The sequence below is a fragment of the Mesoplodon mirus genome (genome assembly GCF_964341445.2).
Source record: "Mesoplodon mirus genome assembly, chromosome: 20".
Lineage (NCBI taxonomy): Eukaryota > Metazoa > Chordata > Mammalia > Artiodactyla > Ziphiidae > Mesoplodon > Mesoplodon mirus.
In genome coordinates this window covers 36582518-36600210 of record NC_138996.1, presented here as the reverse complement: position 1 = coordinate 36600210, position 17693 = coordinate 36582518, and the positions used below count along the sequence as shown (strand labels likewise).

At 37.7% G+C, this 17693-nt stretch overlaps 1 long non-coding RNA gene across 1 annotated transcript in view; it reads right to left on the bottom strand.

Moving 5' to 3' along the window:
- LOC309795800 overlaps nucleotides 1-9813 on the bottom strand; it is a 518318-nt gene extending 508505 nt beyond the window's left edge. The window contains exon 1 of the long non-coding RNA XR_014292364.1: nucleotides 9796-9813. This is a non-coding gene — a long non-coding RNA (uncharacterized lncRNA). The remainder of the gene's footprint in view (nucleotides 1-9795) is intronic.
- Between the last annotated feature and the right edge of the window lie 7880 nt (nucleotides 9814-17693).

The following is a 17693-nucleotide window of genomic DNA, read 5'->3' as shown; positions in this document are numbered from 1 at the left end:
TACTCTGTTTTAAAAACAACTGTGACGTCTAAATTTCATCCAAAAAAAAAAAAAAACCCTCCAGTAAGCATTATTTTAATGTATCAAAGAATAGGCTATGTTAAAAGCAATTTGAGAGAGTTTATGAATGTTACTTTGGGCAAGAACATTAGTGCTATTTTCTGATAACCTTACGTATCAAAGCATTATGACACAGGTCATAGTTATTGTTTTTTTAATTTATATGGAAATACAAAGGATCTAGAATAGTCGAAACAATTTTGTTTGGCTTTTTAATTTGTTTGTTTGTTTTCTGGCTGCACTGTACAGCAGGTGGGATTTTAGTTCCCCGACCAGGGATTGAACCTGTGCCCCCTGCAGTGGAAGCAAGGAGTCACAATCACTGGACCACTAGGGAAGTCCTAGATCATAGTTTATCAAAAGCTACATAATACTTAGCTTATTATTAAGCTCTATGCAGCTCCGTGAAAGTATCTAGTCACTAGAAAATGGTTTAAATAAATGTCTACAGATATAACCAATGAGTTTGTATCTTGTGCTTTAGATTGGGAAATTTAATAAGTTCTGACCACCAGCTCTACTACAAACAGAAAATACTTCTGAAGAAACGGTCCATCATTCTTTGAAAATTACATAATTTGGATTACTAACCTATCTGTATCATTTGATTATATAGATTTAGTCCTAATCTTTGCATTTGTTTTATATAAGCAAACAGGACTATTTGGAGTAGCCCACCAGTTGTAACCTTAAAAGCACAAAGGACATTTCATTGCTCACATCCATAATTCTCAAAAATGTTCCTGAGAGCCACTATATTCAAAGGGGCTAGGATATCATATATTATAAATACTAGAGTCTAGAGGGAAAGACATAAACATTTTTTTCATTCGAGAGTTGAGTTGGAAAGCACCAGAGAGAAGGCACGTACAGGGTCTGCCTGGGCATGTGTATGTGTGCTCACCTAGAACACGGACCTATTAATCAAATTCATACCAATTCATCATTCGGTTCTTTTTTTTTTTTTTTTTTTTTTTTTTTTTTTTGCGGTACGCGGGCCTCTCACTGTTGTGGCCTCTCCCGCTGCGGAGCACAGGCTCCGGACGCACAGGCTCAGCGGCCATGGCTCACGGGCCCAGCCGCTCCGCGGCATCTGGGATCTTCCCGGACCGGGGCACGAACCCGTGTCCCCTGCATCAGCAGGCGGACTCTCAACCCCTGTGCCTCCTGGGAATCCCTAGGTTCTTTTTTAAACCATTTTTCATTTGATCTATTATAGAAGAATGGTTTTCTAACACTTAGCATTCTGGCAGTTTACGTGACTATATGTCTGTAAAATCTCTACAACTAAACAGGATTTTATCTGCAATGTGTCCTTTACGAGGCTGCTGCCCTTGAGAGTTCTCCTCAAACTCAGTTGTCCTCTTGAGACCTGAGCTCAGCCCCAGGCCCACTGTGGGTGCCTCGGCCATCTCTCAGAGTTTCAGGATTCCAGCTTCTGCCATTTGATTCCAAGGCTTATTCTTGTGCTTCTTTGTCCTTGATTATGACAAGGAGACCTTACACATGGCACGTGTCAAGTAAGAAGTGCATACACATATTCACTCTGCAGAAAATCTGTTTGGCTGACTAGGGCTGAGAGAATGCTATTTATTCCCCAAACCTCATTTCCTTTTCCTTTAGGCAAGCAGCTAGATTATATTTCCAAGCCTCACTGACAGGCACATAGAGCCACATGACTGAGTCTCTGCCAAAGGCACGTGGGCAGAAGTGGTGTATGCCATGTCCAGATCTCCCAGCTTTGCTCCCTATTCCTTTATCCATGGAAAACTTAAGGCTTTAAGAACCACTAGCTACATAGCACAGGGAGATCAGCTCGGTGCTTTGTGACCACCTAGAGGGGTGGGATAGGGAGGGTGGGAGGGAGGGAGACGCAAGAGGGAGGGGATATGGAGACATATGTACACGTATAGCTGATTCACTTTCTTATACAGCAGAAACTAACACAACATTGTAAAGTAATTATACTCCAATAAAGATGTTAAAAAAAAAAAAAAAAACTAGCTAAAGGTGCCTGGTCCCCTAATGCTTGCACAGAGCACCTCTGACACACTCCACTGTGACCTAAATCAACAGACCAGAATGTTTGTGAGAAACACACCCTTACTTGACAAGCCACTGAAACGCTGGGTTGTTTATTTCAGCAGCATGTGTCATTTACCATCTTTAAGACAGTTTCTGAGGATGGATGGGCTGGGATGCTATTGTACATTGTTTTCACATATCTTAGTGAGCCCACTGTCCTCGATAAGAGACTGAGAGCATGGACACTATGATTTTATAAACAAGTAACAGTTCATGAGAGATAAGGGCTCAGAGGACAGGAAAGACGCCCAGAAAAGGAGATATCTCAAATTGTAAAAGACGGGTATCATACATAAATGCCAAGTCCTGAATAAGACCCTAGAGAACATCTTATTTTTCCTAGTTTCTTTACAAAAAATGGAAATGGATGTCCCATGGCTTCTGTTTGTTTGTTTTTACTTGGAGTATTGTTGATTTACAATATTATGTTAGTTTCAGGTGCACAGCATAGTGGATTCAGTATTTTTGTAGATTATACCCCATTATAGGTTATTACAAGATAATGGCCATAGTTCCCTGTGCTATACAGTATATCCTGTTGCTTATCTATTTTATATATAGTAGTTTCTATCTGTTAATCCCATGCCCCAAATTTGCCCCTCCTTCCCCCCCCCCTTGGTAGTTTGTTTTCTATGTCTCTGAGTCTGTTTCTGTTTTGCATATACATTCCATGGTTTTGAATGAATGCCCTAAAGTCGCATAAACAGTTGGAAGCAGAGCTAGAACAATAACCTTGATCAATCGTTACATACCGTTATCCTAGAAGACTACAGAAACTCCAGGATACTTCTGTAACATTTATTTTCCTGAGAAACTTAATGGAACTCAAGCCTGCAAAGAACTGGGGAGGAAGTGAGAATCCAGTAAGGATTCTTAGAGTTTAAAGAACATACTCAAAATTGCCAGCTGCATTTTCCATCTTCTCCTTCAAAAATTCCCCAATTACTCCATCTAGGGCAAATCCTGTCACCAGTGTGTCCATCCTGGGGATGCTGGGAAGGACCTGGATGTCTAGAGCGCTCGGCTTCTTTCCATACTCTGAGAGCAACTTAATCCATTTACCCAAGTGTGTGATATAAATATCAGTCTTCTCCATACCTGCCACAACAAGAAAAGGAATTGGAGTAGGCACCGCTCTAGAGAAAACCTGATGCCTTGGCAGAATGACATTTGGAGCTGTGTGTACCGCAAGAACCCTATCTGATCAGGAGAAAGAAGGTGGAGGTGAAATCTATTTCTTTCAGTGGATTCAGTAACTAGAAGCTTGTGCCTCCCTAACCAGTAAGGGACCTCAGCCTTGGAAGCAATGACTTATCAACAAAGCACATTAACATTTACAGTTAATCTAAGTGCCAACTATTCCCATGTATATTTTAATCCAGGGTTTGGTAAACTACATCCCACAAACCAAAGCCAGTTCACCACTTGTTTGTATAAACAGAGTGTTATTAGAACACACGCAGGCCTGTTCGTTTATGTGTGGTTGGTGGCAGATTTCTCACCACTACAGCGGAGTTAAGTACTTGGGACACAGACCATATGGCCTGCAAAGCCTAAAGTATCTACTAACTGGCTCTTTCTAGAGGAAACTTGCCAGCCTCTGTTTTAATCCATCAAGATCTAAGTTCTCAATTTCATATTTATATTTCTAGGTCATTGCAAATTTAACAATCTCTGTTTGGGGCTTTAGTCTCAACAGCAATATAGAATTAAAATAAAGACAATATTTTCAAAATTTAATTCTGTGAGGAAAATCTCACAGGAACAGAACATTTTCCTGGGGTGCCTCATGATATTCTCTGACCCTTACCTTTCAGAACAAATCATCACTACCGTATTGAATAGGCAGAAGACAGATGAAAAGTAGGAGAAATCAATTTGAGATTATGAAGAAAGTGATAAATTGGAAGAAAAAAAAGGTTTTAACTATTAGAAATGAGTGTCAAGTTGAGTCATTGATCTCTAGCCAATTGACACTCTACTTTTTAAAACCCTTGTTTTAATGTCTTTTTATGCAAAGTAAGAAAAAGGGATTTCCCACCCGCAGACTAAATAATATACTTTGTGAAAGTACTGCCTCAGTTTAACCCCATAAAACAGGATGGACAACCTACAAAAGCCCAGCTAGCTTTTCAAAATAAACCACAACACATTTTTTATCTATTGGTGTTAATACCTCAATAAATTTTGTGGGTTTTTTTTTTTTTTGCTTTTGTTTGTTTTTATTTTCACTTTTACCTGGATTAAGACAACTATTATTTTTTGAATTAAGAAGTGTTTTAATTCCCTCAGGTCACTGGAGGCAGGGGAAGTATGAATCCCTCTCTACATCACTTCTGTATACAGTCCTTGGTGTAAAAAGAAATGCAATACAGTTTTGTTGATTGAATGATTCAATTAATAAATGATTCAGATAATGAATAAACATTTATTTTGTACCTTAATTCATGATTTTTCTGAACTTGATAAAGTTCCATTTTAACTCTGTAATTTCTAGTGCTGAATTTTTTTAAAAATATGATCATGTACAGTAGAAAAGGTGCTAAAAATAGCTTGCTATTCAAAACTGTCAAGTTAGTTATACTTACTTGCATTTTTTTACTGAACTGATATCCAAATTTTACTGGGCTTGCGTCCCTAGTACTGGCACATGAATTTCACATTCCGATATTCTCCTACACACTTATGTATGATATATTCACATATCACTTTTGATTATGCAAAAAAACCCCTGATGAACTGCATTTGGTAGTTCACTAACAATGAGATCATTCTATGAAATGGAAGAAAATATCTGAAAACCATATCTTATAAGAGGTTAATATCCAAAATATATAAGAAACTACAACTCAAAAGCCAAAAAAACCACCAATAACCCAATTTAAAAATGGGCTAAGGAGTTGAATTGACATTTTTCTGAAGAAGACACACAAATGGCCAACAGGTATACGAAAACATGCTCAGCTTCACAAATCATCAGGGAAATGCAAACCCAAATCACAAGATATCACCTCATACCTGTCAGAATGGCTATTATCAAAAAACAAGACAAGCATTGGTGAGGGTATGGAGAAACTGGAACCCTTGCACACTGTTGGCAGGAATGCAAAAAGGTGCAGCTGCTACTGAAAACAGTATGGAAGCTTCTCAAAAAATTAAAAATAGAACTAAAAGCAATCCTACTTCAAGGTATTTATCCAAAAGAATTGAAATTGGGATCTCAGATAGATATTTACACTTCCATGTTTATTGCAGCACTATTCACAGTAATCAAGATTTGGAAACAACCTAAATGTCCATCAACACATGAATGAATAAAGAAAATGTGGTATGACAAACAATAGAACACTATTCAGTCTTTAAAAAAAAAAAGGAACTTCTGCAATATGCAACAGGATGGGTAAACCTTGGGGACATGATGCTGAGTGAAATAAGCAAGTCACAGAAAGACAAATACTGCATGATTCCACTTTTATAAGCTATCAAAAATCAGCAAATTCATAGAATCAGAGTGGGATGGTGGTTGCCAGGTGCTGGGGGCAGGGGAGAGGGGAAGGAAGAAAATGGAAATTACCAGTCAGTTGGCATAAAGTTTCAGTTAAGCAAGAAAACTAAGTTCCAGGGATCTGCTGTACCACATTATACCTCGAATCAACAACAGTGTAATACACACTTAAAAAATGTAAGAGGGCAGATCTCATGTGAAGTGTTCTTGTCATAATAAAATAAAAAAATTTTAAAAACAACTAGACCACTTAGTATGTTCTACTCTTGCTTTTAAAAATTATCTAAACTTAAAAAAGAGAAAGAAAACAAAACTCCTAAAAAGTATAATAGCATAGTAGATAGATTTGTATAAACAAGCTAGATTTTTCTCTCCCACATTCTCAAAATACTTGATAAGAGGGCACTGGGAGTGGTTACCTTCAGAATTTCTCTAGAAAAATCTTAAAGTTACCAATATATTTTAATTAGGCTTTATGTTTATGTGCGTGACTTGTGGGTAGTTGACAGATACTGTGGGGCAAGAGGAAATCAGCCCACCTCCAGCCACCCCTAGATGTTGCCCTGTAGGTAATGAATTATAGTTATCTTGTTTTTATTTCCCCCCCCAACTGGAAAAGAATACATATGTTTTAGCATTTACAAGTGGGCAATAAACAAAATTTTTAAAGTATGTTTTGTGCTAGAATTCAGATATTGAGAAACTAATTTTGCTGAATCCTCAGTGACTGGTGAGCAAATCAAGCTCTACTGCCCCGAGACAAACTTTCTATTTCCAAGGATTATCATCTCTTCCTTCATCTCTCTCTCTCTCTCTCTCTCTCTCTCTCTCATACTCTCAAGAAAATTCTATTTGTAAAAGCTAAAGGGAACCTGTTTTAGCTTTATTGATGTCACACTGAATTATCACAGAGTTACTTTCTTAATTGTAGTATTTGATAAATATGCTGCTTTCCTCCCAGAGTCAATAATATAATGAAAAATGTTTATACAGCACTGAAGTATATATTAAAGGTTGCTTAAGGACAATGGAGAAGTATATTACTTAAATATATATCATAAAGATGCTAACGCAATCAAATGGGAACCTAATTTAATTGAGTTATTGATTTGAAAAGCAATTTTCTATCAGAAACTGCCATTATTCAAAAACTAATTTTACGCCTTTAAGGAACTTCTCCTACCATTTTCTTTCCTAAGAGGTTGATGGCTAGCAAAGGCAGAAATGAACTGTCACTACTGCTGAGACCATATTTGTTCAAACAATGTTTTGTTACATCTGATAAAAGTCTGTAGCGGAAGAGATTTCTATTAACTTCAAAAAGTGTCACTTTTTCCTAACAAAGACACCAGAACCACCAATTAGCCCTTCCAAATATGGTCAGTGTGCTACAAGGGAGTTCTCTAAGTACGTAAGCAGGGAAGAGGGTTACCAGGGGGTAGGCAGTTAAGAAATCTACCTGGGAATACTTAGCACGCAGGTTTCCGACATTGGGGGTTTAGAGTCTGGATAACAAGCCTGACAGGACAGCAAATCATGGTCTATAGATTATTTACTCAGTGTGTGATCACTAGCTTTATAGCAAAAGAGGGAAAAAAAGCAGAAGTCTGAAGTTTAGCTAAAGTTGAGAAGAGAAAAGTGAGCCAAAGAGCTATTCCTGCTTTCAAAAAAAGCAAAGCATGCAGCCACCATGGTGGCAAAGGCTTAGAATCTGTGGGGCTGGAAGAAAGATCTGAAGCCTTTTGAACAGCAAATGGCCCTGAGCAGTATTCCACGTATTTGCCTAACCAATGGAAAGCTGGAGAACAGTTAATATTGGGCATTTTTCCGACAGTGTGATGAGTTTGCAAAGTCAAAGCTCTTTGGCAGGCATGGCTCTTTGGGGGAGGAATTTGGGGCAACCCGGGTGCTGTTTTTACCCTATAAATCCTATTCTCAACCACAGAGGCAAACGAGGGGAAAAATGGTCATTTTCCTGATCACGGCATTTAAAAGAAAATGGGAATGGGGGCAGCTCATTCTTCCAAAGTCCTTTGTCGGAGAAGCAAAGAGAAAAGTCTGTTGAAATACATCTAGTACAAAGGAATTCATCCAGGTCATTTCTGAAACACGGATCATGAGTTTGTGACAATGTCTAAGAAAACTGTCTAGCACATTAATATGCTGTTAATGGAACTTGAGAATTTAAAAAGCATTTTAAATTATATGGCCATCCCAAAGATTAAATAATCACTGTTTACTCTGTCCTCGTTATGAAATATCATGCCAAGACTTAAATAATCCCCAGCTAGGCAAAGCAGAACCAAACATTGCCCAGAACAGTTAAAGCAGATATTTCAAATGCCACGTATTCTTCAACTTTTGTGTTTTTGAACTTTTCATCCGTGGTCCCAATGCTATATTTTCACAGTAGAAAAGCATGGAAATGTTCACCAAGTCACGGTAGTGGTGTTATTAAATGTTCATAGCATATATTTCCCTAGATCCCTTTGATGCTGCTGTTTGAAAGGTTATGGTAGCCCCCCAGATGTATAATGCTAGAGTTTTCTGCATTCATTTCATATGCTAAAATAAAAGAATTTAAAAAAAGCAAAGGGTGGACTGTAAAAAATAAATAAACTTTAAGTCTAACCTTAGGACTCTTTATGTGTGTAGCAACCATTAAGCTTTTTTTTTTTCCGACTAAATAGAAAATGACTACTTTATATTCAGCAGCCAAAATTGCGACACCATTCCAATCACAGTGTAAAATGCACCAGTTATATCCAACTGGTGATTTTCACATACATACACACACACATTTTAAAAGTATCTCTGCACTTTCTCCAGAAATACGAGGCTCTGTCTTAAATAGCATTTATAAAAGATGAAGGATAAGTATCAAAGTATAAATACCACAGATATGAAATGTATCTAGTGTGCCTATGCAGGAGAAAATGTTACTAAGTGAAATGTTAGAAAGGAAATTTCCATTACGTTCTAATATGCTAACACGGCTTCTAAACCATCATTTGCTTGTTTTTCTTAGAAGGTATATTCACACTCACAGTCCTAAGTCAGTTTCTTGGCACCGATAAATTAATTAAGCAAGGAGGCCATCAGATGCAGGTGGCTTTAATGTCACGGCGACCATGTGAGCAAACCCAACGCTAAGCCTGCAAATGCCTCAAGGTTCAGAAATCAAAACACCAAGGACATGCAGTCACAAACAGCCAACGAGGCTTTACACTATAGCCAACACCAACGACACGCAGTCACAAACAGCCAACGAGGCTTTACACTATAGCCAACACCAAGGACACGCAGTCACAAACAGCCAACGAGGTTTTACACTATAGCCAATCATTTTCTTACTTGGCTTCCACCTTTTCTCTATAAACGTCTCCTCTCCAGCTCCTGTGGATGGAGCGTTCCTAATCACTTCCAGTCTGGCAATGCCTGATTCGAATAGCTTTTTGCTCAAATAAACTCTTAAAATTTTTATTACGCCCCAGTTTATCTTCTAACAGTTCTGGTGCCAGAAGAGGAAACCAAACATTCTCCCGATACCCCCCAGGGGCAAAGAGCAACCACTCGCAGGTACTCTGAGCCCCTGAGGCCACCGTTTCCTTGCCACCTTCCACGGTCATGGGCAGGGCCCTCTCAGATCCTAGATCTGAGCTTTAGCATCATGAACTTTCAGACTTGGAGCATTTCTTTTTCCAGACTGGGTCCAGAAACCTGCTAGAGTGGGACTGGGTCTGATTTAGAAACCAGACTGTGTCCAACGTAGAAACCGGACTAGGTCCAGGGTTGGACAGGATCTGACTTAAGCTGAACCGGATCCAGGATGGGGCTTCAGGTGAATAAAATTTGTTTTAAGGTTGAACAGGCATGTTAACCTCAGCAAAGATCATCTCGAATTACAGTGGCCACAGTAGAGAACTTTTAACCTAGGTAAACGTATCCAGTTAGGAGAAGCCCTAGAAAAAAAGGGGGGGTCTCAGACAGGCCCTCACCAGAAAGGGTAGAGGGAACATTATTTTTCTCCTCTACAGTTTCTGGGGACCTGGATGAGACCCGCTGGGACACCCCCGCTTGCTCCAGAGCCTGCAGATGGGATCCCGGGGAAACTGGCAAAGCCGGCAAAGGGTGAGGGTTCTTACCAAAATCAGCCCTCCCGGACCTCTGCTGTGGGGCCTGGTCGAGAGCAAGGTACAATCTCATGCTGTGCCTTCCTTTCCAAACCTAGATGGGCAGGAAAAAATAGTTGTGAGAATGAGATCTTTGAACCGTGACTTAGCTTTTAGGTGCGCATTGGTTGGGAACCTTTCCCTCCCAGGGACAGCTCTACCTGTTTTTTCAAGTTCACGTGATCTAGTATTAATCTTCAGTAGATAAAAGATATTGAAGTTTGTGGGTTTAATTAAAATAGGCATGTCTTCCAAGTTATCAGCCTTAAATTTAACATAGACATGCAACTTTTATTCTGCCTGGATTGGCTAGTCAAATAAGTTATCTCTGTTACAAAATTTGTCAGCAAGAAAAATAACTCAAGATGATTTCTGGCTGTTTAATGTCTTATGAAATTTTCATGAGTAATCTAAACATGACTGTTATGAACAAATGCAGTAAATAGATGTTAATAAAAGTTTATAAATGAACTTTTGGATGATGATGAAGTTTTATAAAATATGCATACTTAAAAACAGCTCCTAAAATCTTTCGGTAACTTGAAACCTTAGATTTTTGCTGAGTTAAGTTAAATAATGGGCATTCGTTGACTATCTAGATAATTTCCAAATAAGATAAAATATCAATACATTAACTAATCAGCATATGTGTATCTACTTCTGGTTCCTTATTACAGAAAAACTAGACATGTTTGGGTCTATTAGTAAACATTTCTGTGCCGCATTTAAAATTTTACTATAAGAAAGAATATACTTCTACAAGTTATGAAATGTATTTATAAACTTATCAGTCCAGATCATACTAGTAACAGGCAGTGCACAACTGTTTACTTCTTAGTAAACTAAGGATTCTAAGGGTTAAGAAGTCTAATCAATATATGTAATTAAAACTATTTAGCAATAAGGGTGAAAGGAAACAACTGTGTATGAAAAGTAGGTAAGAAAGTTAAAATGACTAATTGTTCCAGAATGAGAAAGAGGAAAAAACATAGGACAAAATCTGAATAAATATCAAAAAGTTGTAGAAGGTTCATGGAAAAAGAAACTTGGGATAGGAATTTTATGGATGTTTGAGCTGGTTAATATTGGAATGAATTTACTTAAGCTTAAAAAATGAGTTTTAATATCAAAAGTACACTGATGAAAAATTAGAGTTTGGTTTTCTCTCTGCTAAAAAAAACAAAGTTTTCTTGGATTATTGACATACTTTTAATAAGATATTGTAAACAGAGATTTTTCTTTACGCTTTAAGTAATGTGCCCAAACAGCAAAGATTGTGTGTCCTACCAAAATAGTTTACAGTGCTTCACATTGTTTTGTTGTTGTTGTTGTTGTTTGCAGTACGCGGGCCTCTCAGCGCTGTGGCCTCTCCCATTGTGGAGCACAGGCTCCGGACGCGCAGGCTCAGCGGCCGTGGCTCACGGGCCCAGCCACTCCACGGCATGTGGGATCTTCCCGGACCGGGGCACGAACCCGTGTCCCCTGCATCGGCAGGTGGACTCTCAACCACTGCGCCACCAGGGAAGCCCTTCACATTGTTTTTATCAGGGCTTTGATTACTTAAGAAAACCCAGTCTTCTCAGTAATAAAAGAGCAAAGTTTTTTTCACAACTGTGTAAGGTTCTGTATTTGCCTTTAACATCTTCCATTGTCACTTCTGTTAAATATATAGTTAAGTATTGCTTCATAATGAGCTGTGATCCTAGTTAACTAAATGTCCAAACCTTTGGACAGTTTCCCAAAATCAAAGTCTAAAGGGACTCTTTTTGATCTTAAATCAACTGATATTTCCCAGAGAGCCCGTGGAAAATCTCAAAAAAATTTTTCTCTCACCTTGTAGAAGAAAGATGTTAAACTAATTAGGTTTACTTAATATGTTAAATTATGTGGGAAGCATTGTCAAATAAGAAGTGATAATAAACCTTCTTAGGTTATATGTGTGTGGATATATGTTACTGATATAGATATCGCAGAAATTGTTTAACGTTTCTAGAAATTTGTCAATACTCTCATTGTCCAATTATTATTCTAAATCATTGTATACCACAGAATAACTACATTCCTTCATCAGATTTTTTAACCATGACCATTAAAAAGAATTCTTTGTCATTTATAAACAGTTATTGTTTTACTCTGATGCTTCTGCAAATGTGCTTCACCTTCAGAGAGATTCATGGAAAGGATTCTGACAAGCCCTCTAGAATATAGGCTTCTGATAACTTTAAGATCAGAAAAACTGAACTGTGTAAGAATTTCCAGAAATAGTGGAAAAACTGGATTCAAGCAGAAGAGGAATAAATAATATGGGATTGAATGAAGTAATGAGGATAATTATGTATTTTTTATAACTTTTTCTTTGAAACATTGCTGGTTCCTTAATATTTTATTTTTCTAGATTTAAGGAAACCTTTTTCTCCTACACTAAGATTCGCAGTAACTTTGTAAATATACCTATGTAAATAGAACTGAAACGTTTACTTTTTCCCCCTACCTGATCACTCCAGAATTCAGAAACTTATTGAGTATTCTTATTTTCATGATAATATAGTTATTTGCATAAGTTCAATTAAAATGTATTCTCCTTATTACAGGACACAATTGGAAACAATGATTGTATTACCAAGGCTTTCAATGTCATATTTGAGAATATGCATAAAATAAGATATGACCAGACAGTTTTAAAGAACTATGGTTGACTTTATGGAGCCAATAAAGCCCCTTGGAAAAATGTCTGGTGCCTTGTTTACAGGGTTACCAGCAGCCTTACCAGGTAAGTAAAGAAGGTCATTTCCTGGCAGGCCCAGGAACCTCAGCCTTGAGGACCTCAAGAAGAGAGGAATTCACCTAAATGTATATGTATTGCAGGTAAAGTCTGATAGTAAGTTCTTGGCTTGTCTTCTTAGTCTGAGGAGGCTTTTAAAAAATCTAATCCAAGATTCCTTATGAAAAGTTCCAGCAAAGCATATTCAAAAACAGCCTATATGGTTGATCACTAATCTTGCTGCTGTAGTTATATAAATAATCAGGCCAGGTTTAATGACACTAGGCTTATCTTTGCAAAAAAAAAAAAAGTCTTATTGTGATTATCTTTGATAGAAAAAAGGGTGATTATAGAGGAAAAGTTATATTTCAGTAGAAAATTATAACATAAACTTATGGATATCAGATTCTAGACCTGTTCGTTGTCTTTGAGATTATCTGTCTGTAAACTGGACTGGATCCTGAATTCTACTAGTATCCTCAAATATCTGGCTACAACTCTCCAAACTCATGTTTCCAATTTTCTCACACCCTTCTGATTTGGAATCACTAAGATCAAAGCCTGCCCTTGAACCTCCTTGGAAGGGCCCATATACCAGGTCCTCCTCACTACCCAGATGGCAGCCAAATTTCAGGTACTTAAACCTCGGGTCCATATTCCCATTTGAAAAGGGCTCCTCCAGCCTTAGAACTGCATACCAGCTGGAGTTCTAAAATTAAAATTGAGTAGGGAGGTTCCTCCCCAGAAGCAGACAGCTTCTTGAGGTGGACAGCTCTCTCAAGATCCGTATCAACATCTTCACCTCCAATATGAAATCTGTGTTCCTTTTGCCTTTCTGCTACTTGCTTCTTTTCTCCATTAACGCACAGGAAAACAATGCTCCTTAACTCTGGCAACTATTGCTGAATCTACTGCTAAGGCCATAGTTGTATAATAGTCCCTAGGCTTTCTTGCTAAAGTGGTTTTAGATAATAGAGTTATTTTAGATAACTTGCTGGATGAACAAGGAGTCTGTGCCATAGCAAATACCTCCTGCTGTACCTTCATCAACACTTCTGCTACTGCAGCAAGTACAAGAAATTTACAAACAAGTCACTTGGCTAGAACATGTTGATGACCCTCAGACACATTCTTTCATGTATCTGATACCAACTGGTTTAGTTCATGGGGGACCTGGCTAAGGAGGATAATCCAGTTTCTCAGTATTGTCATCCTAAAAGTTATCATTGTAATCTCCCTAGTTTGCTATGTTCTCTCAAAGGTCTCAAATGCATGTTCACAGCCATCAGCAGTACATCAGATGGACTCACTGAACTTGGAGGGAGAAACAGGATGAACAATGAGATGAACAGCAAAAACTATCCTTCTATAGATCTGACATCAGAACCTATGAGTTTCACAATGAGACAAGAGCAACTTAACTCTGATGGTGACCGAGAATGGCACTAATACCAGTACACTGTCAGTCTCTCATGTATGAGAGGATGACCAAAAGGGGGGAATTATTAAATTAAAAAACAAGGAGGCCATTAGACTGAGGTAGCTCTAATGCCATGAGCGCCAAATCAAAATCTAAGCCAGCAAATGCCTCAAGGTTAGGAAATCAAATCAATAAGGACAACCAATAAGAGACAGTCAACAAGACTTCACACTATAGCCAATCCATCATTTTCTTACTTTGCTTCTGCCTTTTTTCCATTAAAGTGTCTCCCAGAGCTCTTGTTGGTGAAGTGCTCCTAACCACTTCCGGTTTGGCATTGTCTGATTTGAATTAATTATTTTGCTTAAATAAACTCTTAAAAATTTTAATCTGCCTCAGTTTACTAACAGAACACAGCACATCCTGTAATTCTCCAACTTTATGGTGCACATAATGCAGTTTCCAGCCTAACTTTTTCTCTCTTGTCTGGTTTGCAAGTTCATTAATTTGTTCAGAAAATATTTGAACAGCTAAGCATCCTCCAGGAATCTCAAAGATCATTTTTAAGCAATTTTATTAGAATCCTAGTGGAAAATGAATGACTTAAAACAAATAAAAATGAAGGATCATAAGAACTGAAACAACTTTGGGGCAGTTTTTACTTCACTTAAGATTCCTGAGATGGAGCATTACTTTAATGGAAAAATACTGAATTTTAATTCTTTGTAAACCTGATCTGTACCTATTTTCTTCAAAAATGAAAAGTTATTTCCATCCTAACCATATCTCACTTCTGCTCAAAGTCTGTTGTTTTACTTCACTGCAGTTTGCATTACATCAAAACATTATTTTCTGGACTTTTTTTTACTTGTTCCTGCCTTTCATCCGGTGTTTTTAGGTTACCTTATAATCCTTCAACTATACTCCAATAAAAACTAATTTTAAAAAATTTTTTAAATTTTTTAAAAACAAAGAAATTTGCTCCAAGTCCTGTTAGCATGTTTTTATTCCAGAGTCTTTCTTTACTTCTTCCATAGTAGTAAAAAAATTTAGCTGGGCACAGAGACACAAAGAATGAAGACTGTATTTACCAGATTCCCTTGCATTTATATATAGTTATGTGACTGTGTTCTGGACAAGAACATGTAAATTAAATTGTTCCTTAACAGTTTTCTAGATACTCCTGAAGAAAAAAAATAAAAAAGAAGTGAGGTGCATGTCCTTCTTCTTTTCTCCCTCTATACTACTGCCTGGAGCCATCTTAAACCATGTGTCACACAGAGCTGAGAATCAAGATAGAAAGAACTTCAGTCCTTGGCAGTGTGGACTACTATAGTGACCATGGACCAGCTACTTGGACTTGTATATGTGAGGGAGAAATAAACTGCTGTCTTGTTTTGAGCCACTTTGTTTTTCTTTTAAGTTTTTTCTGACACATACAATTCAATGTCATCAAAAGTATTTAGCCAACGTTTGCAGGACTGGACTAATTGTTTCTCACTCCTCACTCACTCCCTGTAATCTGCTTCTACCTCTTTGTCCATGTTCATGTAACTTGCCCCGTGCCCTTCTGTGGGAGTATATGGGCCTATTGGACTCACTGACTTTGGACTTTGACAGCCCATGTGACACTTTCCACATCTGAACAGAAGCCTTCGAAATGGCTGCAGTGGGCTCAGCCTGGCTCTATTCTTGCTCTCGGTCATGAGACCAGCATTAGACACGTGGAAGCTACTCCACCATCCTGGGTCTCTCAGAACCAGAAGACACGTGGACCCAAGCCAAGCAGAAATAAGTGTTTATGAAGTAAGCCACTGAGATTTTGATTTTTTTTGTTGTTGTTTGGTTACCTCAGTAAAAACAAATACAGAAATTATATATCAACTCAAACAACCATAAAGAATCTTATAAGAAACAAGGCTCCATAGACTAGTTTAAGTATGATTTTGAAAAAATGAGGCATAACTATTTGTCTTTGGTGGCAGTAACAGCATTTAACAGCCTTTGAAATTGCACATGGTACAACATGAGTAAGCCAATGAAGCATTTTTTGGTGAAAAGACTCAAGATAATCACAATGGTCTTTATAATTTGTTTATTTTAAATACTTTACTAATCCTTGCACTTTGCCTCACACCTTAAGTGAATTTCCCTTCTTTTGTGCTTCTATAAAAACTGGTACAAATATCATTACCCTTTGTATATTGAATGACCATTATCTCTAATAGGTCTGTCTGGTTGAAAAATAAAAAGTCATGATTTAAAACAAAAATAGGCAAATAGTGACTTCACCCATAAAACAAATCTGGCACAGAGAAAGGATTATAAGTAGCATATCCTTATCAACCTATTAAAAGATGTGAACATAAGATAGTAGCAGGGTAGCCGCTCTGTGACTAATATATAGGCTAAACTCACAGGAAAACAGGGATCAGAAAAGTACATGATATATGCTCTGTCAGCTGAGAGCCCTAGAAGCAGTGGTTTTCCAGAGTAGCAAGAATATTGAACACCTAGAACTTGGTTTTTAATACGATTCTGAAAGAAAAGCAATGAGGGATCTTTGGGAAAATGGCTGCTTCTGGATTTAGGGCAGACAATATATAAGCGAGTAAGAGGGACCTGGAGCATCTAGTAGTTCCAGAAAGTAAGGAAGAACTCATGAACATTAAAACAAAAAAACAAACACACCACAATGATGTCAAAGGGACGTGGGAGCCAACTGAAAGAGCTCCCAATGGCAGCAAAATATATAGTTGGATTATATCCCAAAATAAATATAACTATGCATGAGTCTATACAATTATAAATGATTAAATAATGAGGGAGGGAGGGAGGGAGGGAAGGAAGGAAGGGGAGGAAGAGAGAAAGAGAGAGAGAAGAGAAAGGGTAAGTATCCTATGCAACGAATTCCAAATAATTTACATAGGTACTCCACCTTCAAGGAGGTGGAACACAACGCCCTATGCCTTAAATGCAGCTGCACATAATGACTTATTTCTAAAGTGTACAGTGTGGAAAGGGGAGGGAAAAAGTAACTTTATAGCAGAGAAGCCTGTCACACACTATTCTCAATAATTGGGTAATTCTCAGTCAACACCAACTGTGGTTAGTCACCTTGCTATGACGCACCTTGATGTGACAAAAATGGCACACAACTGCTGTGGTTTTCCGCCCCCAAACACATAATTCCATTCTAATCATGAGGAAAACATCAGACAGTCCCAGATGAGAGAAAGCCTATAAAATATCTGACCAGTAACTTCAAAACCATCACGATCATGAGAAACAAGGAAAGTCTGAGAAACTGTCGTTCACAGCCAAGAGAGGCCTAAGGAGATATGATGGCTAAATGTAATTCAACATCCTGGATGGAATCTTGGAACAGAGAAAGGACATTAGGTAAAAACTAAGGAAATATGAATAAAGAATAGACTTTTAAAATAATAATGTATCAATAGTTGTTCATTAATTGTAGCAAATCTACCATATTCGTGTAAGATATTAATAATAGACAAAACTGGGTGTTGGGTATCTGGGACCTCTGTATTATCTTCACAGTTTTGCCATAAATATTAAAATTGTTCTAAAATGAAAAGTCTATTTCAAAAAGTAAATGTAGCTTTAAAATTTATTTTAAAAGCCATATATAATCCTCTTCTTAAAACCCCACATTTTCTTGATTAAAAT